At 41.2% G+C, this 23,324-nt stretch overlaps 2 long non-coding RNA genes across 2 annotated transcripts in view; both read right to left on the bottom strand.

Moving 5' to 3' along the window:
- Nucleotides 1-1,968, bottom strand: part of LOC140685668 (uncharacterized) — a 136,431-nt gene extending 134,463 nt beyond the window's left edge. Inside the window, exon 1 of the long non-coding RNA XR_012058933.1 lies at nucleotides 1,787-1,968. This is a non-coding gene — a long non-coding RNA (uncharacterized lncRNA). The remainder of the gene's footprint in view (nucleotides 1-1,786) is intronic.
- Nucleotides 1,969-2,026: 58 nt separating this feature from the next.
- LOC140685666 (uncharacterized) overlaps nucleotides 2,027-23,324 on the bottom strand; it is a 38,127-nt gene continuing 16,829 nt past the window's right edge. Inside the window, exon 4 of the long non-coding RNA XR_012058931.1 lies at nucleotides 2,027-2,168. This is a non-coding gene — a long non-coding RNA (uncharacterized lncRNA). The remainder of the gene's footprint in view (nucleotides 2,169-23,324) is intronic.

The following is a 23,324-nucleotide window of genomic DNA, read 5'->3' on the forward strand; positions in this document are numbered from 1 at the left end:
ACTGAAAAGTTCATAGTGTTTTTTATGAAAGCAAGCTTGAAAGGCCCCGAGTCATATGTTCCTCTGTCTGACTTCTGTCAGAAGAGCTTACAGCCTGGAAGCGGTCACAGAATAGAGTACACAGCTTCTCTCTCTGTTCTCTTTTTTCAGTGACTCTCTGTTCTCTTTTTTCAGTGACATAATGAAAGGCACCTGTTCAGGAGCCCATTCTGGCTGGTGGACCCACCGTAAGCAGAGAATCTTCTTTCCCACAAACTCTGTACTATCAAATCACAACAAAGGTCAGGGGCTCCCATCCTTTACTTTCATTCACTGGGGCAAGGATTCTGCCCACTCCCTACCCACTGTCTGATTTCTCACCAAAGGAGCATTTGCAAGTTGAAAGATTTATCCTCTGTGAAATATTTTACTTGTCACCAGCTGCAGGCTCCAGGCTCTGGGGCTGTGCTGGTCAGTTCCGGGAAGGTTCCCTGAGCTTCCTCATAGGCAAGGCCATACTGCTCCCAAGTGGCTTCTATGGAGAAGCAGGAAGCCAGAAACGGCGGTGGCTGGACTGCTCCTCAGAGCCAGCGGGGCCTGACTGGCTGCTACGAGCCTCCCCTCTGTAACTCCAGCCCCAGACCCTTCCTGGCGCCCATCACACTGGAGAACTCAGCAGCTCAGGGCTCCAGGAGGGAGTTGTGGCAAATGCACAGCCCTTCCAGACTTTTAACACACCTAGAAAGCTACATGGCTGGTCTAACAAAAGAAACCCAGAATTCAACCTGGGCAGCATCATGGAAGAGTCTGGTAAGATACACGTGTAAGGAGGCCCTCCTATCCTGGGGGGGAAAAATCGCAGGGGCCGGGGCGGCGAAGGAGAAGGCACAAGTAATTAGAGACTAAAAACATTTATCAGTACCTATTGTGTAGGACTGTTTAAACCCCAGAGGTAGCTCCTTACTCCTTATGAATCTACTTAGTGGTTTATGAAGGTAAAGCAGCCTTAATAAGTAAAATCTCCTTCAAGCTCATGGTTTTTTCAACAATTAAAAATACAATCTAGCTTTATAATTAGTGTCCCTGTAACTTTGCTACTGCATCCCTAAGGGGATGATGGACCCTTGTTTTTAGTCCAATGATCAGCTCTGCTCGAAGTTTAGAGCAACCACACCTCATTAACTCCCAACTGACCGAAGTTCGGTAAGAGAGCAAAAACAAGACGCCTCCCCGCCAAAACCCCTCAAATACCTTATGATTCCTGAATCACCTGGGGCCCTCGCAGTACTGCCACAGCCCAGGCCGAACCCTAAACCAGGACCCCTGCAGGTGGGCCCGGGCATCAGGGCCCTCTGCCGCTGCCCCGCGGTGACAACCTGCAGACGAGTTTGAGACCCGCTCTCCTGGACCGGGGGGGGGGGGGGTCGGGGGGGGGGTCGGTCCTGCCCTCCAGCCGCGGGCCCGACGGGGGCGACTCGGAAGGACGGCGGCGCCCGGAGCCCACCCACACCGCCCGGCCGCAGGCTCTGCGGACGCCGCCCGAGCACTCTGCTTGGAAGCTTCCAGATGATTTCTGACGGGATGTTATCTGATTAAAAGCTTTCATTTTTATTATAAAAACGTGTTCACAGGAAAAGAAAGAAAAGGTAGAGAGAATCAAGAAGTAAAAAAGAAATATATTTCCACATGCATAATCCCAAATCCTACCTTCCAGAAATAACCACAATTAATAACTTCAGCTGAGGTGAAGACTGAGGCGGGAGGGGAAATACTGAGGGAATCTGTAAATAAAGGAAGGTGTACTCACAGGTCCTGAATTCTACGTCTCCAACACCCTTCTAAACTCTCGCCAAGCAGCCTCGCCCTGAGAGCCGGCGCTCCCGCCGCGCACGGCCAGCACGCGCATGCGCATACGCGCGGCAAGTGCACACGCACAGCGCACGCGCACCTGCACTGAAGGCGGATTGGAGAGACCGTCCTCCTCCTCAACACCCAGAGGACGTTTCATAATTTCATTTTGTGGGTGCCTAAGTTAGGAACACTCTGCTCACCAAGCCAGATTTATTAAGTAACAATTACCTCATTTGGCCATTTTTTTAAAGTAATCATAGATTTATGTAACTCCCAATCTGAGCTGCTCTTCAGAGCGAAGCAACCCAGGGCCAGGACCAAGCTGCTACAACGTCTCCCTAGAGGAAAAAAAAACAAAAGATGCTTATGAGCGTAAGCAATTTATCTTAGGTGGTTTGGTTTTTTACTTATTTATTTATTTAAGAAATTTGAAATACTAAAATGCAGGAAACATTTCATCACCATTGAGAGCCTGGGGATATTTGCGAGAGGATAACAAACTTTCCTAGGGCAGCAGGTTAAAAGGGAGGGGGAGCTAAAGGGCAGGATTCCATTATAGCACTACAATTGTTAGGAATTTTATTCTGTCAATAAGTATGCATGAACCCTTAGGCAAATCAAGCTATCATCTCTTACATTCCCATTTGTAAAATGAGAGAGACTAAGTTTAAGGCAGGGTTTCTCAGCATTGACACTATCAACATCTCCGGCAGGACACCTCTCTTTTAGGAGCCATCCTGGGCACTGTAGGATGTGTAGCAGCTTCCCTGGCCTCCACCCACTAGATACCAATAGCACACACTCCCTCCTGCCCCTGTTGTGAGAGTCATAAATGTCTCCAGACATTGCCAGATGTCCCCTGAGGGACAAAATCAGCCATGATTTAGAACCACTGGTCTAGGGTTACTCTGAAGGTCTCTTTATTTTCAAAAATTCACAAAGTATGTGGGAGAAGCTGGGAGGATGAACTCGACACATCAGGGAGCATGCATATAAAAAGCCAAAGATGAGAAGGTGTAGAATTATCCTGTAAAGCAGAGGTTCCCAAGCTTGACCAAACATGAGAATCACCTGAGAGGCTTTTCAAATGCCCAGTCTCAAGGTCAAACCCCTGACCAATTAAATTAGAACTCTAGGGGCTGAACAGAGTTCGGGTGATTCCTGTGTGGAGAAGTTTGAAGACCAGTGGAAGAGAGACAGAAATAGCAGTAAATCTGTTCATCATTTTTCATGATGCTGATAAAACTTTATTTTGATCAGCAAGAAAACCAAAAATCCAGTCTAAGCTGGCATTTTTGCAAAACACTGGGAAACAAACCATCTTAAATAAGGACAATCTCTAGCCTTTCACTTTCAATGAAATCTATATCCACTTCCTGAAGAAATACATGGGCATCCAGAGACCTAAACAAAATCAAAAAACCCAGTGTCTCTGAAGGAGTTTCAGCCATTCATCCCTTTAATCCTCTGCTCCCTGCAGTTAGGAACCTGAGACCATGTCAGCCATTCTCTCCAAACCATAAGTGTCAGTTGCATTAATCCTGTTCAACAGAAATTATCTGTTAAAGTTTATCAAGTAAATGACAATCACATCAAAAGAAAATGTGTGCACTCTCTGGAAAAAGAAGATACATCCTGTACTCATTTCTGTGTGAAATCAGTCTGTGTGGCAGGAGGTGGAAGAGACCTAGAGACCCAACCAATGAGGCAAAGCCACTACTAACCGGGTTTAACATGAATGTGACAGAAGCAATTCGAAGGGACCACTGTAAAGTGATTAAAGAATCCTCAACCATTTCCTGGGGATTCTGTGCTGATTAACTTGGTACTCTGCAAAGTGCTCCCAGTTACCTAAGGAGAACAGGAAGGATTCAATCCTATTTACTGTAATTTTTGTTACACTATTACAAAAATATAGCAGTGGCAGCCAAAATGTATTGAATACTTGCTCTGTGCCAGGCACTGTGCTAAGCGTTTCATATGAGTTATTTCATTTAATCCTCACAACAACCTAAATGGATTGGTACTATTACTAATAATTATTATTATCCCTATTTTATAATTGAGGAAACTGAGGCTTAGAGAGGCTAAGTGACTTGCCCAAGTACATGCTTCCAGCAGCCACGGGAATGGGAATCAAAACCCAGGCAGTCTGACTACAGAGCCTAAATTCTTGAGCATCACGTAACATGGCCTCATGAGTCTTCTATTCATTTGTCAGACCATGAAACTAATGCCTTTGCACAGCAGTCTTTCAATCACAGATTTCAAAACACTTTTAGAGCATAGAGTATATGGGCTAATGCCTAAATAGGATCCAAGTGGAGATATTCTATGCCCGTGTTCTTCAGCATGGTTTCAGACCACCTGAACAGAATCACCTGAGGGAGCTTGTTTAAATGCAGAGTATTGGGCCTCATCTCACACCTACTATATCGGAATTTGAGGTGTGAAGAAACCAGGGTGGGAATCTGCATTGTGAACCAGCTCCCCAGGTGAAGTTTTGCTCATCGAAACCTAAAAACCATTCCCCTAGGACTCACACACCTCTGCATTTGAAAAGCACAGCCACGTGCCTGTAAAACTTGAAGAAAGAGTATTTATCTCTTCAGAATAAAACAAGAAGCTGCAAAGATCAATTTTAAGATCCAGAAGACTCCCACTAAGGCAGCACCCTTAAAGACCCCTGGATGTATTTAAACATATTCAATTTAAGATGTAAACTCACTTATCCAAATACATCACATTTTGCACTGAAAATCTGCCTTCCTCTGGAGACCAGAAATCTGCTTTATTAATATCACTTAAGCTGTTAGTCAAAGCCTTCAAAACACACGAGCACACGTACACACACACACACACATTCCTACACGAATATGAGTAAACACCATGTAACCAGAAAATGAAATTGCTCTCAAATAACCATTATGACTTTTCTTATATGCTCACATTACAATAAAATTCAGAGTGAGAGCTATCAGTGGAGATGGAAATTACAGACCATGCGTTCCTCTGCAAGATATGAGCCCTTAAGGGCTGTGATGGCATCTTATTCCTCCCCATATCTCCAGTTTCAAGCACATAGTAGGCAATTAATCCAGTTTTATGTTAAGAAAAAAGAAAGGAAGAAAAGAAACTTCAAAGGAATCAGTGAGCAAATCAATTCCCCAATGAGAAGAAGCCTCACAGGTCATCCCCTCCCCAGTGCAGCCTTTGGACAGGACTGCTCTCTGAATACAAGTGAACATGGAAGACTTTTCTTTAACCAGCTAACTTCTCCTAGTAACACTTCTTCAAATCTTGAAGTCATGCCTCTTTGCAACAGAAGATAATCCCTCCCAACTTCTTTAGCATACACAGACAACCCGAAGTAAATCTCCAAATGAAAAATGAAAACCAGAATAAAACATGTTGAAGAAGGAAGAGAGAGAGAAGACAGATTACAGTTTAAAAAAAAAAACAAAAAAACAATAACAGTATACAACACACCAGGGGTTGGGAAATATCAAATTTTCATTTTACAGCAAAGACTGTGTTTGCGTTGGTTCATTCTGCTATTCATGAGTTTCATATTCTTCCTCATATTAAAACATATTTATGCTGCTGCTTCATTCCCTCCAGTCCCTGTGCAACATGAATATTCACATAGCCCCTATAGGCTGCAAATGTGTACACACACACACACACAGACACACACACACACCCCTACGTCACACGAAAATGTCAGCCTCTCGATCCCCTGGAACTCACATGGTTAAATAATTTCCAAGCAGCTCCAAAACAAATGCCAGGGATGATACTACTCAAACAGCATCAGGAGAACCTATGTGTGGGGTTGGTTTCCAGCCACTGGAATAATTCTGAATTAATGTATTCAGAACATCTTTTTCAGACTTCCACACAGTCACATCAAATCACGAACATTCCGACCTTAAAGAAACCCTAGAATCATCTGTTTCCAAATTCCTCATTTTACACACAAGGAGATCAAGCTCAAAGTGAACCTGCTTGCCCATAATCAGATGATAAGTTGGTGCCTGAACATCCAATCTCAGTATCTCTCTGCTATGCCATATTGGGACCAATATTTTGCACTTAATAGATAGCTAGCTGGCAGTTTAACAAGAAAATTCATCCAGAGTCCTCATGGTAATGACTGCAAGATCTGAATTCAATTTCTATAAATAATTGCCAATTTTTGTTACAGTTCCTGAAGAATGCTAGACTCCAATAATCAATATTATAATAAATGAGTTCTAGCTCTTCTTTTTTGTTAACCTCTTTTTTTAAGTGCTAGTGGCTAATGGGAATAAAATATTAAAAAGGTAAGAGACTTCAAGGCTCAGAAAATCAACAAATTAGATATTCCCATTGGCCATATGCTTTCACTTCATAACCCCAACCCTGCCAGTATTTGAAGAGGCGATGCCGTCTAAAAACACAGTGCTTCTCAAACTTTCATGGCGCATGAATCAGACAAAATGCAGATTATGATTCAATAGATCGGGGGAACCGAGATTCTGCATTTCCAACAAGCTCCCAGGTGAGGCTAATGCTCCTGGTCACAGGATCGCACCCTGTTGTAGCATCCACAGTGATCCAGGTGTCAACGCCATGCGAAGCAAACCAGATGGCAAAGCATAAAAGACCAGTGAGCAGGCCCTGAAAGCAATGCTTATAATGACAGTGGAAGAGCTGGCCAACAAAATTAGTTACCAGCTACTAATATAATGTCCTCTGGACCTTAATTAAGTCTACCTTATCTAGATGTCCACGTCAGAAAAGCCCACTATGCCATCATTCATTCACTCGACGGCAATAAGTTATACTTATTCTGGAGATTCATCTCCCAGAGATCAGTCTGGAAGCGTAAAAGGCAGCAAAGATTCTAAATCTCAGCATTAATACTCAGGAGCAGGGAATAAATGAAACCAAAGCACTTTCAGTTGCTTATAAATAACTTCAATGCCAAGAACAGGGAAACGGAAAGCTCTTTAACCACTCAGACGGGGGAGCGCATCGCTGAGTCCAGCCCTATTCCTAGTTTACTGAACAAGCCAAACCATCATGTCTAACAACTTTGCTTAGAAAATAGGTTTTGTGCCAGATGGACATTTATTTCAGAAAATCAAATGGGCAACTTAATTTCAACCTTTCTGATTAAGTAGATCCTCGTTGTTCTATGAACATGCTTCCAACCTTTCCCCCAGGGAACTGAGTGGTAACATGGAGAGCATGACCATTTATTTGGCTTAAGGAACACATTAATTTATCTGGTTTATAGAATTTAAACATCTGACGAATGACAGTGGGGTTGATTTTATTCATCAGCTAATTGCTTTGCCACCTGGAGCTGAAGCTTTATATATGCAGCTTATAAAAGATCTGAAAAGGATCTCAATTATTCTTTAATTTGTTCCTTGAATATAAAGTAGGAAAATCTGGCTTAATCAAACATTGTCTCAATTCTGCTGGGATATGTCTAGTTACCTTATAACAAGGTAAGCTTTCATTTAATCATATGATATGATAATTCCCCACTTTCAAGCCAAGTATCCTCTTAGTTACAATCAATTTTCCACTGAAAAAATAAACATTGTCTCTTTACTGAAATCCCAGTAGAGAAAAATAGCCCTTTTTAATGAAACTTGCTGCTAATACAACCACACTAGGAATTTCTGTGTGAGAATCCATTAAACCTCCTAATTTGACATTGCTGGTAAATTGCAGCATAAAGCGAGTTCCATGAACAATTCTCTATGCACATGGCCATTCTTGGCACACATGGAAGGGATGGATAATGAGCGTGCACACACGCACACACACATGCAGCATTACTGGAATCTATTAAATCTCACTTAATAAATGTTTTAATCAAGTTGAATTCTACAATTTATCTGAGGGAGAAAAAAAAGAAGAGAAACTAGCAGTCATGCAATTTCTTTAATTGCACCAAGTGAATCTGAAATGCCAGCGTGTGCTAGAAGGCTGCTAGAAATCCCAAGACATAAAAGCGGTAACTGGCAGGCAACTGGGACACCTCTTGAAATGTAGCCTTGCAACAAGCTGAAAGTTAAAACTGTAATGCCATTATTTTAATGATCTAGAATACCATGGATTTAAAGCCAAGTATTCTGTCCCTATTATACCAAGTTTACCTTCCTCATCTCTTAAATGCCACACAGCTGCCAAGATGGGCTAAGTCACAGAGAACTTAGGGACATGGCATTACACAGGCTTCCTGGAGGAAAGCAGGTCATCGACTAGCACCCCATCTAAGAAGAAAAGGGGGCATCTGGGGCCTAAGGCAGGTGATTGGCAAGGGTACAGGCAGACAGGTGGCAACAGACACACTGTCACTGGGAGCAGGGACTTGAGTTCAAAGGCAGGGCAGGTCCCCTGTTCCCTGAAAGCAAAGGAGAACTCAAATCGCCCTGGAACCCTTATGTGTGATGAGACAAGGAACCAAAACAAAACTCAGGCAAGGGGGAGATGCCAGAAATAGACCAGGACCCATACAAGGGATCTGACCACAAACAATAATGCAAGAGACTAGGGACTGGCACAGGGATAAAAGTTAAGACTAAAACCAGCCCCCTTTCATCATCTTCCAAAGCACCTAGAACTGGGCCTTCCTTGGAAGTAGTTTACTGCAAAAATAACAAAGTGTAGTCCAATAAAACCTTGAATCTTAGGACTGGAAGAGATCCTAAGCAATAACTAATCTACTGTACACATGGATAACATGAGTCCTCCAGATGTCTGGAGGTTAGTCTAACTTAGGAGTATGAGCTTGGACTCTCAAGTCAAAACCTTAACCCTATAACTCACTAGGTGTGTTGCTTTAGGAAGCCTTTGTGCCTCTGTAAAAAGAGGGAATAATAAACTTGTTTCACAGGTTGTTGTGAAAATTAAATAAGCCATAGACAGCAATTAAAATAGTGTCTGGGATCTGTAGCAACTCAATAAATGATGCCTCTATTTTATTATTATTATCATCCTTATCACTGTTATGAACTGAATGTTGTCCCATTCATCCCAAATTTGCATGCTGAAACCCTAACTTTCAATGGGACTGTAACTGGTGATAGGGCCTTTAAAGAGGTCATTAAGGGTAAATGATGAAAACAATATGGAAGTTCCTCAAAAAATTAAAAATAGAGCTACCATATGATCCTGCAATCCCTCTTCTGGTCATATATCTGAAGGAAATAAAACCAGCGTCTTGAAGAGATATATACTCCCCCATGTTCATGGCGGCACTACTCACAATAGTCATGGACATGGAAACAGCCTATCTGTCCATGAGTGGATGAATAGGTGAAGAAAATGTGGTATGAATATGCAACAGGATATTAATCAGCCATGAAAAAGAAGGAATTTCTGACTTTTGTGGCCATAACATGGTAGGACCCTGTGGGCATCATACTAAGTGAAATAACTTAGACAGAGAAAGACAAATATTGCACATTCTCACTCATATATGGGATCTAAAAAAGCCAAACTCAAAAAAATGGAGAGTAGAATGGTGGGACTCTCCAGAGGCTGGGGGGTGGGACAAATAGGGAGATGTGCGGTGCTTCAGGTGGGGCAGAAAGGCAAGACAACTGTGGTGACCACTGAGGTGAGCTGAAGTCTGGTTATGGATCAAGGTCCACTCAGGCTCCTTGGCATGTTCCTGTCCTGGGGAGGAGATGCCATCTGTGTGTAGGATCCAGCCCGTGACCTGGGGCCCTCGGCTTCAGGATTCCCCCATACAGCTGCAGGGCATGTTTGTTCCACAAGCAGTTCTGCCTCATTTGCAAAATGGATGGACTCAGTCTTCAAGGTTTCCAACAACATTCATTGAAAAGTGGGAGGTACAAGCCATTAAAAATCCACCAGAGATCAACAAATGATGTTGGTACAACTACATAGCCGGAGCTGGACTCTTCCCTCACACCGTCTACAAAAACTGACTCTAAATGAATCAAAGACCAAAATGTAAGCACTAAAACTATAAAAGTCTTAGAAGAAAACACAGGATAAATCTTCATAACCTCAGATTTGCCAATAAATCTTAGATGTGACATTGAAAGTATGAGTAACAAAAGGAAAAATAGATAAATTAAACTTCATAAAAATTAAAAGTTTTTTTGTGCATCAAAGGATACTATCAAGAAAGTGAAAAGATAGGAGGGTATAGCTCAGTGGTAGAGTGCATGCCTAGCATGTACAAGGTCCTAGGTTCAATCTCCAGTGTCTCCAATAAAAAATAAATAAACCTAATTACCCTTCAAAAAATTAAAAACAATAAATAAATGTTTTTTAGAAAATAAAGTCAAAAGATAATTCTCAGAATGGAAGAAAATATTTGCAAATCACATATCTATAGAGGATTAAATCTAGAACATATAAAGAACACTTACAACTCAATAACCAAAGAAAAACCCAATTTAAAAATTGTCAAAGTATCTGAACAGCCATTTTGCCAAAGAAGCTATGCAAATGGCCAATAAGCACATGGAAAGATGATCAACATCATTAATCACCAAAAAAATGCAAATCACTATCACAGTGAGATATCACTTCACACCTACTAATATGGTTACATCGAAAAGTATCGACAATAATAAGTATTGACAAGGATGTGGAAACTTCGGAAGCCTCATACACTGCTGGAGGGAGTATACAATATGCACTTTCTAAAACAGTCTGTCAGTTCTTCAAATGATTAAGCATATAGTTGCCATACGACTTAGCAACTCCACTCGTAGGTATCCACCCAAGAAAAATGAAAATATATGTCCATACAAAAACTTGTACATGAATGTTTATACAGTAATATTTAAAATAACCAAAAGGTGGAAACAATTCAAATGTACATTAACTGATGACTAGGTAAACACAGTGTGGGATACCCATACAGTGCAATATTAAATAAAGCTAAATATTTAATGAAATATAAAAAGGACTGAAATACTGACATATGATACAAGACGGATGAGCCTTAAAAACATTGTGGGAATTAAAGAAGCTGATGACAACAAGACCAGATACTACATGATTCCATCTGTATGAGATATCCAGAATAAGCAAATCTACAGGGACAAAAAATTGATTAGTGGTTGCCTAGAGCTGAGGGCGTGAGGAGTAAGGTATGGGGTTTCTTTGAGGGGGGAGGTAAAATGTTCTCAAATTGACTGTGATGATTGCTGCATAACTGTGAATAAAGTGGATTGTACACTATAAATGGGAGAATTGCATGGTATGTGAATTTTATCTCAAGCTGTGCCAAAAAATTCATCAGTCCTTCGCTGTTCGGATCCCTTTTCCCAGTCTTAAACATTCCATACTTTGTACTTATTCCCCCAGGAGGTCCATTTGTGACGCATACGTGTGCCTCTGTATGGGCTTCCAGGTCAAGTTCACATTTGCAGTCTTGGGCCTTTGGTCTTTCAAATTCCCTGTAGAGCCAACAGTTCATTCCTCACTAAGGAACAGTTTCTTATTCAGAATTCTATCATCTTTTCCAAGATAGCTATTTGATATCTTAATTATAGATAACAAGTCTGTTTCTAATAATGCCAGGATTAAAAGGTTTGAAGAGATCAAACTTCTATCCTCAAATCTTTTACTCCAGCAGACAATGTCTCAGCTGCAGGTGAAATGCACATTGCACAAAGAACATACAATATTTTCTGTTTCCCTATTTTCAGATACTAACCGTTCTGATACCTGCTAATAGATTCACTTTATTAGGATTAAAAAGTAAATTGCTGGAGTAGAGGACATCTAAATAGCCAGTAAGAAAACAGAAAATTAGCTTCCAGCCTATGCTTATAATGAACGATTTCCACACTCTCTAGTGGTCAACCGTTTCTAAATACTACCCCTGTTCAAAATTAGCTGTTTTTACTGAGCTTCCAAACTCAGTTACTGACTGAATTTTTGTGCCAAGGGCATCTGCTCCTTAGCAGTAAACCAGATCGTTGTGGTACCATAAAATATCCCCTTGAATACTTAGTGCAGTTAAGTAATTCGGCCTCCCTTTGTCAGGCAGAAAAAGGGGATCAAACTAAAGCAAAAAACTGAGACGATTTAACAAGGATCTTGGCTTTTGCTATCTCTTTCTTTCCTCCCATCTCTCCCAAACATCTCCTTGCTTCACCCCAAAAATATAGCTTCCCTGGAAAAACAATAGAGTGATTTTTCTTTAAAATGAAAAAAAAAAAAGAAGACTAGAAACAAACGTGCCATCTGTTAACAATGGGTAATTCTGGATACTGAGAATGTGCATAGACTTTGATTTTCTTCTTTCTCCTTTTTGGTATTTTTTAATTATTCAAAAAATAATTTTTTTGATAAATAAAATTTAAAACATATCCCATGTCTTTCAAAGCCCTTTTTCCATAACCCCAACCCAGAAACTATTTCAATATAATATCCTGACAGGCTCTGATCCCAAAAATAAATGGAAAATACTGAAATTTTTCTTTGGAAACTTTTTTTGCCCCCTTTTCAGTGTTCTCTCTCCACCATTCCAGTTCTGCCCTCCAGCCAAAAATCTACACTCTTCTGTCTGAGACTTAGAAGTCGCCCCTTTGAGAATTACTGGCATTGTTTTTAACTTTTTATTTTGAGGTAACTATAGATTCAAAAGAAGTCATAAAGAAATACACAAGCAGGTCCTGCACACCCTTCACCCAGCCTCCCTGTAGGTTAACATCTTACATAACCACTGTACTACAGTGCAATGTCAAAACCAGGAAACTGATGATACAAATTATAGAGCTTATTCAGATTTTGCCAGTTATATATTTGTGTGTGTGTATGTTGCTTTATGCAATTCTATCACAGTGCAGCTTCATATAACCAGCACCACAGTCAAGAAACAGAACTGATCCATCATCACAAGACTCCCTTGTGCTACCTCTTCTTAGCCATGTTTACTCCCCTTTTCCCAACCCCAACATCCCCAACCCTTGGCAACCACTTCATTTCTATAATCATTATTTCACAGGTGCTTTATAAATGGAAATATGTAGTATGTATCCTTTTGGAAATGGCTTTTAATTCAGCATAATTTCCTTGAGGTTTATTCAAGTTGCTGTATATATCAGTAGTTCACTTCTTTTCATTGCTGAGTAGTATTCCATGGAATGAATATACTTGTTTAATCGTTCACCCACTGAAGAACATTTGTGTAGTTTCCAGTTTGAGACTATTAACAAATCTTCTGTGAATATTTCTGTCTAAGTTTCTGAGCACACACAGTTTTCATTTCTCTGAGACAAATGCCCAAGAGCACAATTAGTGTATGGGTTGTATGTAAGTGTGGTAACCACATGTTTAGTTTTTAGGAAACTGCCACCCTATTTTCTACAGTGGTTGTATAATCTTAACTCCCACCAACCATGTATAAGGATCCAGTTTCTCCACAATCTTGCCAGCATTTGGTGTTATTACTATTTTTTATTTTAGCCATTCTGAGAGATATTATATAGTTTTTTATTTGCATCTCTAATGCCTAATGGTGTTGAACATTTTTTGTGTGCTTGACATCTACATATCCTATTCAGAAATGTCCGTTCATATTGTTTTCCCATTTTCTAATTGGATTGTTTGGTTTTTTAACATTGAATTTTGAGACTTCTTTATATATTCTACATACAATTCCTTTGTCAGATAAGTGACTTGCAAATGTTTTCTCCCAGTCTGTAATTTATCATTTTCGTTCTTCTTAATAGGATGTTTCACAAAGGGGAATTTTTTTATTTTGAAAAGGTCAAATGTATCCATTTTTCCTTTTACAGATTATGCTTTTGATGTCAAGTCTAGGAACTCTTTGCTGAGCTTAAAGTCAAAAAGATTTCCTCCTATTTTTTTCTAGAAGTTTTCTAGTTTAATGTTTCACATCTAAGTCCATTCCACTTCCAGGTAAATTTTTGTATAAGATGTGAGATTAAGGTCAGCATCCAGTTTTTTGCCTATGGATATCCAATTGCCCCAGCACCATTTATTGAAAAGGTCATCCCTCCTCCATTTAACTGTTTTGGCTCCTTTGTCAATAATTAATTGGGCATACCTGTGTGGATTTATTTCTAGGTTCTCTATTCTGTTCCACTGATCTGTGTGTCTATCCCTATGCAAATACCACACTATCCTGACTATTTTAGCTATGTAATAATTCTTAGTATCAAGAAGAATAATTTTTCCCACTTTATTCATTTTTCTCAAACTTTTTTTCTGGCTATTACAGAGCTTTTCTCTTTCCAAATTCCAAGTTTGTAAATTTTAGCACAAACTTCTCTAATCTACAAATGACTTCGCTGAGATTTTGATAAGAATTACATTAAACCTACAGATCAATTTAGAGAGAATTGGTATCTTTATTGTGTTGAGTCTTCCAATCTACATTATGTCTCTGCAAATATTTAGATCTTCTTTCATCAGCATTTTGTAATTTTCAACATACAGATTCTGCACATTTTGTTAAATTTATACCTAAGTTCTTCATTTTTGCAGCAATTGTACATAGTACTTTATTTTTATTGTTTTCCATCGTCAGCATAAAGAAATGCAGTTGATTTTGTATGTTGATTTTATTGAACTCACTTAGTTCCTGAAGGTTCTTTGTAGATTCCTTGGGATCTTCTATGTAAACAATCATGCTGTCTTTAGGTACAGTCTTCTCTCTTCTTTTTCAGTCTGTCTGCCTTTTTATTTCTTGTTGTTGCCTTACTGCAGTGGCTAGAACTTCCAGTACTGTGCTGAAAAAGAGCAGTGAGGGCAGACATTCTTGCCTTGTTTCCAATCTTAGAGGGAAAGTATTCAGTCCTTCACCATTAAGTATGATGTTAGTTGTAGGGTTTTTATGAGTTTGAAGAAGTTCCTATATACTCTGAATTGCCAAGGGTTTTTATCAGGAATAGGTATGAAATTTTGTCAGATGTTTTTTGTGCCTCAATTGATATTATCATATGATGTTGGGCTAGTGGATTACATTGATTCATTTTCAAATATTCAATCAGCCTTGCACACCTTGCATAAATACCAATTGGTCATGGTCTATAATTCTTTTGATACAGTGTTGGATTTGATTTGCTAAAATTTTGTTGAAGATTTTTGCATATAAGTTTATAAGAGATTTTGCATACAGCTTTCTTATACTTTTTTTTTTTTTGAGCTCTCTTTGCCTGGTTTTGGAACCAGGATGATACTCATATCATAAAATGAGTTGGAGAGTATTCCCTCCTCTTCTATTCTGTGTGAGAGATTGTGTAAAATTGGTGTGACTTCTTCTTTGACTGTTTGAAAGAACTCTCTCAGTAAAACCATCTCAGCCTGGAGACTTCTTTTTCAGTAGCTATTTAATAACAAATTCAATTTTAAAATTAATTATAGGACTATTTAGGTTACCCATTTAATCTTGGCTGAGTTTTGGTAGCTTATGCTTTTTTTGAGAAATTGGTCGATTTCTTCTAAGTTTGGAACATCTGAGCATAAAGTTGTTTGTAATATTGCCCTATTATCCTTTTAATAACCTCAAGGTCTATTGTGATATCCTTGATTTTATTCTTGTTACTGGGGATTCATGTATTTTCTTTTTTTTATCTTTTTCAACCTTGCTAGAGTTATCAATTTTACTAATTTCTTTTGAATAACTTTTGTTTCATTAATTTTCTCTATTGTTTTCTTATTTTTAATTTCATTTATTTATGCTCTTTGTTGTTTCCTTCCTTCTGTTTGCTTTGGGTTTGTCTTAACCTTCTTTTTCTCGTTTCTTGAGGTAGACACTTTGATTATTGATTTGAGATCTTTCCTCTTTTCTAGCATAAACATTCAGAGGCATAAATTTCCCTGCCAGCATTGCATCCCACAATGTTGATGTGCTGTGTTTTCATTTTTATCCAATTCTATGTGGTTTTTAAATTTCTTTTGAGGTTTCTTCTTTGACCTATGGGTTGTTTAGAACTTTGTTGTTTAATTTCCAAGTATTTGAGATTTTTCTGTTGTCTTTTTATTATTGGTTTCAAGTTTGATTTCATTATGGTCCAAGAAAATAATCTATATAATTTCAATTCTTTTAAATTTTGTGAAGTTTGATTAATGATTCAACATATGGTCTATCTTCTCACAGATATAGAGGACAAACTAGAGGTTACCCGTGGGGAGAGGGGAGGAGGGGCAGTATACAGGTGAGGGAGTATGAGGTCCAAACTATCGGGTGTAAAACAGGCTCAAGGATGTGTTGTACAACACAGGGAATATAGCCAATATTTTGTAATAACTGTAAATGGAAAGTAACCTTTAAAATTGTATTACAAAATTTTTTAAAAAGAAAGAAAAAAATGATACAGCCTATCATGGTGAATGTTGCATGAGTGCTTGAAAAGAATGTATATTCCACTATTGTTGGGTGAAATGTTCTATAAATGTCAGTTAGATCCTATTGTCTGATAGCTTGCTCAGCTCTTCTGTAGCCTTGCTGATCTCTTTCTACTAGTTCTACTAGTTTCGTCAGTTGCTGACAGTGAGGTGTTAAAATCTTTAATCACTGAATATTTCTCTCCATCTCCAGCCATCCTAGTCCCACCATCTACCGAAGGATCCAATACTTCCTCTTCTGGAATATAATCCCTTGGAGGGTTTAAGGCAGAGCAGAAGATCTGAGGATTATTGGCATTTTAAACCAAGACACTGAACACTGGTGAAATGTGATAAAACCCAAACTTGGGACTTGCTGGAGGTAGACACCAGAAGAGACACAGCTACATTGCAGAGCTGGGCCAGGAGCAGAGGAGTCAATCAGACAAAGCCAAAGTTAGAGCCAACCAGTAAGCTGAGAGTTGTGACCAACCAAATCTAGCAACCAACAGCCACGGTCTTAACCAATAACCAAAGTCAAGAACCAGCCAAGAAGCTTGTGGGTTCCCATCTAATTTCATCTGAGCCTTGATGGCCTAAGGCTATTCTGAAAGAGTCAAGGAACCCCTTCCTGGCCATGCTTTTGTTCATTTTAAAGGCAGCCACAACTTCTAAAGTAACCCAAAGGAATGAATTGCTACTCGGACAGACAATTGCTGGCATCAGCAACAGGATGGTAGGGAAGATATTTTGAGGTGTATCTCCTGGATACCCTAAAATCATACTCCATGAGTCTCATCTTATTTGATCTATACATCTCACTTCATCATTCTGGTCAGGGACAGAAATGTCCATTGAAGAATCATTGGGCAAGCTAACATCAAAGCAAGAGTCAGAAAAAAAGAGTCTCTTTAGGAAAAAGGATAAAACTGTCTACAACTTCAACTGGTGAACAGAACATCTAATAACCCACAAACTACTTATCCCAGACTCCAAAGAGGCAGAAGACTGGCATTTTCTAAAATTGTGGTGAAATACACACAACATAAAATGTACCACCGTGACCATTTTTAAGTGTACAGCTCAGTGGCATGAGTACATCACTCACACTGTTGTGCAGCCATCACCACTATCCAACTCCAGAACTTTTTCATCTTTCTAAATGGAAACCTTGTACCCATTACACAGTAATGCACCAGTTCCCCCTCCCCCAAGCCACTAGCAACCACTGTTCTACGTTCTTAGAGGACCCCTGTTCTGATGGACCTTTATGCTTATTAATCAACCAATATTATGTCATTCAATTAGAGATAACTAATAATGCTGACAATATTCTTAAACACACTGGCAAACTGTTAGTGACTCTTTTCCTTTGATAGCACCATTCCAACCTATATGACAAGAACCCCAGTTCAAGACCCTGCCCTTTTCCTGCAGATCTTGGGACGGGTTGGTCCCTAAACACTCAAAGGCACTCTGCCTGTGATCGGCCTGGAGCAGTGGCCTCAAAGCAATATAGCAGCATCCTGGAGAGACCTGGAGACAGAGGCCCTCAGGAGGTGCTGAGAGCACTACTTCCTTGGTCAGAAATGGGAAACAACAGTTTTCCACATCTCACAACCACCGGGAAGTCAGGCTCTTCCAGGCTCTTCCCACTGTACCATCCATGGCTCCATCCCAGCCAAAGTGAAGGTTGCTGGCCTCGTAACACCTCGCTGTCCAAAGCCTCAGAATTCCCCATCAGAAGGCTCCTGGATGTGCTCCCATAAGAGAAGTCCCAGGACACCTTCACAATCCTTCACAGACCACGTGTCCAAAGAAAGGTGGAACAGAATGCCCCCGCAGGAGGTGACCGATGTACTTCAGCACATATTTTTTAACGAGGCACACAACCTACACTACAATAAAGTGGAACCAGGGCGTCCACAAAAAGCCCCAGCCCCATAGTAAATGAAAGTCTCCGTACACTGAATGGGATCACCGCCTCATCAAACCAAGACACTACGTCGTGATAATGTGCTGCTACAACTCAGCACTGGGCCCCAACAATAAAGCCGGGACTGTAATTACTATAATGACCTCCCACTGCTACTGTGTCTTTAATTAAGTCTCTATCAGTAGGCATTTGCCACTTCAGCCTAACTCACTGTAACTACGGCAGTGCATCATCTACATTTTCACAAAGAATTACTGAATCATACTTCTGTCACCAAGATGAAAGGGAATCTTTTCGTTCAAGTGCCATTTGCAGACAAGCGGCATGAGGAAAAATCAAGCTGTCCTCAGCAGCACTTTCTGACAAGTGAAGCTCGGCGGAGAGAGGCCGGGGGTTTGTATGTGTGTGTGTTTTGGCTTCACCGAGTTTCTTGCGAGCACAACTCCACTTCCTGTCTACATAAACTACAGGGAAAGAATGACACCAAACTAATAACACATTTCTTGGTTACAGAAAATGCCTTGAGGTAGAAAGGGCTGAGACCCTCCTGCAGGGCCTGGAGATGCTGAGGGCATTGTCCCGAGTCGCACGGTGGGTGACTGACCGAGGCGGGTCCACAGCTCACACCGTCTGGCTAGACGCCCTTCCTGCTCGCCGAGAGGCTGCCCACAGGGCTGGAAAAACCCATCTTACCCAGCAAGGCGCCCGAGCAGTACCCTAGGCCTGAAAGAGACCACAGTCCAAATTCAAGTTTGCAGGCATAATCACTTCCTGACGTCAGCATCAAAGCCAGTGCTCACACGGCTTTTTGGCAGAGCACATCCCAGCGGGCCAGACAACCCCAGCAGAAAAAAGCCTCCCCAGTTCAAGGCCTCGCCATGGGTTTTAGCCAGGGCCTTGCCCTGCAGAGCTCGCCTCTTGGAGAGGGAAACGTGAGCAGACACTCCGGTCCTCACTCCTCTCAGGTTACTTGATTCACTTGGGACCCAGGGAAAGCCCCACCCGCTCACCCCATCAGCCAACAAGTATGACTACACGGGCCTCCGCCAAGGGGCCAGGCCGCCATGGTGATGCGATTTGTGCTCCTGCACACCATGAAAAACCTTCTGGCTTTAAAACCTGCTCTTCCAAAAGGGCCTAAATCTTTCCAGAATTGGGGAAAGGCGTGGGTGCTGAGGGGCACCCCCACAACAAAGAGGGTGAGAAGGAAGCGAGGTGGCTGGACAGTCCCTGGGGTCTGGGGGCACCACTGTGGCAAGAGTTCAAGGGCCCTGCCACACTGCTTTACTCCACAGATCTGTGGGTACCCGAGACACCAGTGACTTCTGCTTATTTACTTGAGGGATTCTGACCAGCTGGGGAAACCTGGGCTGCCACCAACTGCCACCTTTTCCAGTGTCATCTTTGGCTATAACAGCTCCCCCTTCTCCCTTTGGTTCTAATTTCATTTTCTTTCTTTCTTTCTTTTTTTTAGAATGGAGGTACTGGGGATTGAACCCGGGACCTTATGCATGCACTCTATCACTGACCTATTACCCTCTCCCAAATTCCATTTTTAACAACAGAAAGGCTTTCCCTGGACACAGAGGAACTGACAATGAGAACAAAACAAAGTGAGGGAGAAAGCATCCTGAAGGAACTGGGGCAGGGGGTAGGAGGGATGGATTCTATTCAGTTTTCTCTCACATGTTTGCAACCGCTGGGAGCGTCACGTTTTCTCGCCTTGGGGCAGCCAGGACCACAAACTCAGCAGAGCCCACCTTCAGATAAGAAATCCACACTGGCCTCTTGTCCCAGTTGTCACCGGGGGCCTGTGGGAGACTCTTTGCTCTGCTTGTCCTTCCTCAGCTCACCACTGAAGGGCCCACTGCTGTTGGAGGATCTGCCCCGGTGTCTACATGCAGCCAGGAGGCATCCTGGCTGGAGCCAAAGGGGCTCTGAGCACGGTGGGTCTGTGTGGGCGAGGATCACCGCCGCTGTCGTCAGCCCACACCCAGCCCTCCTCAGCCGCGTCTGCTGCTCTCACGGGGAGCTTAGGCCGACGACTGTTTCCACTAATGCTCTCAGCTGCTACCTTTTCATCTGACAAAGGACCCGGCCAAGTGATGAAAGACATAAGCCAAAATCCACTCTATGCCTCATCATACAAATGCTTGGCTTTCCCGGGGCCAAGGCGCCTTCTAGTGACTGACATGTTTCTAGGTTCTTTACCACTCCCTGCTGAGGACACGTTAGGATGCTTCTCTGGGTAAATGACAAGATCCTCCCTGGAGGGCAAAAGAAATGTCAGTAGCACAGCTCCTATCAGACAACCTGAAATTATCATATGTCTAAAAAACATATTCACTGGGAAGAATCTCTCTGAGATATTATTTTCACCAAACATGGAGGTAATTCCCATTCCCAAAACATGGAGCTGAGCCCAAAGCACTTCATAAATATTTGCTGAATATAAATGAATGATGCATGCATAGATGAATACATGAATTTTTCTCTAGAGAGAGGCCCAATTTCCCTCTCTGTTCCACTACCTCCTTATTGCCAAGCATCATGTTGTTGATGACTCATAAGAAGCCATCTATTACTTTCCACATAGAAGGTGAAGATATAACTGGAGAGGATAAGAGAAATAATACTTCTTACCATGAAAGAAAAATAAGGATGGGAAAAACTGAGATAAAGCTAGGGGTGAGGTTAGTTTAGTTCCTTGTTCTCAATCTTGTCTGTGCATTAGAATTCCCTGAGGAGATTTAAGATGTACTAATGCCTGAGTCCCACCCCCAGAAATCCTGATTTAATTGGAATGGGATGCAACCTAGCTATCGATTTTTTTTAAGTGCCCCTGGTAATTCTACTATATAGCCAAGTTTGAGAAATACTGCCCTAATGGTCTGCATAGTAGTTAGAGAATAATAGCAAATATAGCTCTGAGCCTCCTGGCAGCCAACGTGAAAAGAGGGAACCACTATCCATCAAATTATCCAGTGTCCACAGAAGAAAATCAACCTGCTTGTCTAGAAGTACAGTGAATCCTGAGACAGACCAGAAACAGATTCATCTTCATGAAGAGACAAGGAATGAAGCAAGTAATAATCTCAATGGTGTCCCTGCAGTAGTCAATCAAAAAATACTTACTGAGCACATACTAGGAGGCCAACTCTGTTCCAGGCACTGGAGACAAAAGAATTGACAGACTTGAAACTTTTTGTTTAATGACAACTAAACAGCTATTATTGAGTGCTGTTTTGTGCTAAACACTTTACATCCATTGCCTCATTTAATCCTCACAACCACCTGAGAAGGTGGGCATTTTACACTTGGTAGAAACTGAGATTCAGAGAGGGTAACCAACTGGCCTAACATGTAACAGTAAATGGCAAAGCTAGGACCAAAACAAAGGACTGTCTGACTCCAGAGTCCACACTCTCAACCACTTTGCTATATACCTCAAGGTAAATACGGTAATAAACTTCATACAACTCTACCTTAAAACACACTTTAATGTGAGATGACAGCATCATTCTGACCAAATTCTTTAAAAAGTTAGAACCATGTGGTTCAAGCACTACTAAAATTACATATGCATTTATCTTTTGCCCCAGTCAGGGTATTTCTGCAGGCATACCAGCATACAGAGGACGTATATACCAGGATGTCCCCTGTGGCATTATTTCTAATAGCAAAAGTCTAGAAACCATGCAATAGTGTACCAGTTGAATAAAGGATGGTACATCCATGCAGTGAAACACTGGTAGTGATATCATACAGTATTTGTCTTTCTCTGCCTGAGGAAAAAAATTTCACTTAGCATAACATCCTCCAAGTCCATCCAGGTTGCTGCAAATGGCAACATTTCATCATTTTTATGGCTAAGTAATATTCCATTGTATATATGTATCACAACTTCTTTATCCATTCATTCATCAATGGACACTTAAGTTGCTTCCATATTTTAGCAATTGTAAATAACACTGCTATGAACTTTGGGGTATCTTTCTGAACTCGTGTTTTTGGTTTTTTAAATACATAGTTTTTAAATGTTCAAACTTGTAAAAGTATTACCCATTCAAGAAGAGAAAATAATGAAAAAGAGAACTGTGTGAGGGCTGGAGTCCCTCAACTAGGAAGTGGTAGAGCTAAAATCTGAACCCAAAGCTGCACTCTTGGCACCATGACATTCTGCCTTCCCTAAGACTCAGAGGGCAGAGCTGGTTGGTGCACAGGATCCGGCTCCCACTCTCGGATTTCTCTCCCTTGTAGTGGTGCAGCATCTGGGGGTTTCAAAGTAGTTCATTTAGGCTTTTTCAAAAAAAAAAAAAAACTCCATCAAAGAATCCTGTAGTAGCAGGAGTTAGAGTGGGAAGTCATCTTCGAAAAGAGTTAAGCCCCAACAAAGAGAAGTTGAGTGAGTTTAAATTTACAACCCTTTGTAGTCCAAGCGTATAGAGCTCACTTGTTTAGGGTAATTCATGTGCTATAAGCCCTCCTGGTAACAAATAACAACACATTCTAAACACATTCCCTTCAGCCTGGTTCATGGCCAAGCCTCGGCCTGGATTAAGGAAAGGGCTGCATCTGCCAACACAGGGCAAGGATGCTGTTCTACACAGAAGGGAAATTTCAAACAAAATCTAGAACTTTACAGCCTATGGACACTGATTTGGAATGGAATGTCTTAAAAAAAAAAAAGGAAAAGGAGAAGACAACGAAGGAGGTAGTTTTCTACCTTAAACTGCTTTTCTCAAGTTTCAAATCATCTCAGAGCCACCTGAGAGGATATTTAGAAGAATCACTTTCAGCATCTCAGGTACAGATGGTAGAGCTGTCCCAGGCGATGTAGCTGATCTAAAAGCATTTGCGTAAAATTCCCGTGACTGCCCACCATGTGGGAGGAGCACGTCAAGGAGACGATGGGTGGTGCCACTGGCCTTGGCAGAATACATTCTCTTCCGAGAGTGATGTTCCCTTGCCTCACAGCAGACCTTTCCTAAGCTTAACTAGTCTCCCTCTTATTTTCCTGGAGGGTACGAAAGATGGTTCACTCAGTGTCCCTTCTCTCTCCTGAACCCAGGTCAGCCACATTTGCTTTGCTTCCAAGAAAGTAAAGCATACTGCCAAAGATTTGTGGTTTTCCCAGATATGGATGGAGGAAAAAGAGTTATTCCAGGTAGAATTAATGTTATAAAAGGGGCCCAGATTGACAGTACAT

Source organism: Vicugna pacos, chromosome 15, assembly GCF_048564905.1.
Source record: "Vicugna pacos chromosome 15, VicPac4, whole genome shotgun sequence".
Classification (NCBI taxonomy): domain Eukaryota; kingdom Metazoa; phylum Chordata; class Mammalia; order Artiodactyla; family Camelidae; genus Vicugna; species Vicugna pacos.